This window comes from Rhagoletis zephyria, unplaced genomic scaffold, assembly GCF_001687245.7.
Source record: "Rhagoletis zephyria isolate East Lansing unplaced genomic scaffold, Rhagoletis_zephyria_1.1 Rzeph_scaffold_00952, whole genome shotgun sequence".
Taxonomy (NCBI): domain Eukaryota; kingdom Metazoa; phylum Arthropoda; class Insecta; order Diptera; family Tephritidae; genus Rhagoletis; species Rhagoletis zephyria.
In genome coordinates this window covers 168,735-170,106 of record NW_016158036.1, presented here as the reverse complement: position 1 = coordinate 170,106, position 1,372 = coordinate 168,735, and positions in this window count along the sequence as shown.

The window sequence follows — 1,372 nt, the reverse complement described above, 5'->3', positions numbered from 1 at the left end:
GGAATACAACCCTTACTACGCAGAATTCTCCATTCTGTGTTGCCGCGGATTTACTTTCTGCGTAAGCGGCCTTAGGCCGCACTTAGGAATTATGACCCTTTTACGCAGAATTCTCCTTTCTGTGTTGCCAGAGAAGAGAAGCGGAACTCCTTTCTCCTTTTTAACCGACTTCCAAAAAAGGTCGTCGGAATATTTTATTTTTATTCCTTTTTTTTATTTTTTATTTTATTTTTTATGTATGTTACCGCATAACTTTGGACCACGTCGATAATTCCCATACTAATTTGTTTTAGATCCGATTATTGAATCATGAAATATATGGATATATATACATTTTTTTTAAGTCGTTTTTTTTTGCTAAAAATTACTTGTATTATAAATCCTTACTAACGGAATTAAAAAAAAATGGGTTGTTCAATTTTTTTTTATAAATTTTTTACATTAATTTGATTTTTGTGAAAGCCAAACAAGGCTTATAAAAAGTACATATGTACATCAAAGTAAAGGAAATTAAATTTCCCATCAAATGATACCAAAATCCATACATTCGTTTTTAAGAAATTTTGATTCAAAAATTATTTAATTTAAACTTTGACACTTATTAACTTTTGGTAGTTGCTGTTTCCGCAAAAAAATATACACTGGCGCCATAAATAATAGACTAAACGTACTTTTAAAAATTTTGGACGTATTTCTTTAGTTTATTTTATGTTTAATATTTTTTAATTGAATTAAATATTTAAACTTTTTATTCAGAATTTTTAGAAACATTTTTGTTATGCAATATAATAAAGTGGAAGTTACAATTGGCTACAAAATACCGTTGATTTTTAAGATTTTTTGTTCGCTGACGATGTCACGCATTTTTCCCCCTAGCATCGCACATATGAATATTTCAAGTTGAAATGCTTTGAAAATACGTGTTTTGACATATAAAATAGCAAATGTTTAAAATCAAGTAAATTGAAGGGAACGACGTCCAATTATTCTATCGAAACTAAGAAAATAAAGTTGCTTAACGTTTAACATCGTTGCCGTGGTCCGATTGTAGGAGCACGCATATTTACGTGTTCGTCTTGGCGAGGAGAAGGTTTATATCTAGGTTAAAACATTAACAGAGTTGCAATCTGTTAAAAATTTTTGTTCAATTAGTTAAATGAATTGCTGAAATATGGGTATCCATGGAAATGGGTTTGAAAAGGCTTTACCTCCAAGCAACCTCCCAGCGTTGCCACCGGTTTAAAATATCAAATTTATGTTGTTGTTGTTGTTGTTGTTGTAGCGGCATTACTAAGCCCCGCTTTTTTCGGGTCTTCGTTCAATCATTTTCGTCAAGCTCAACTAACGGGAGGCCCAGGAAACGAGCTGTTTC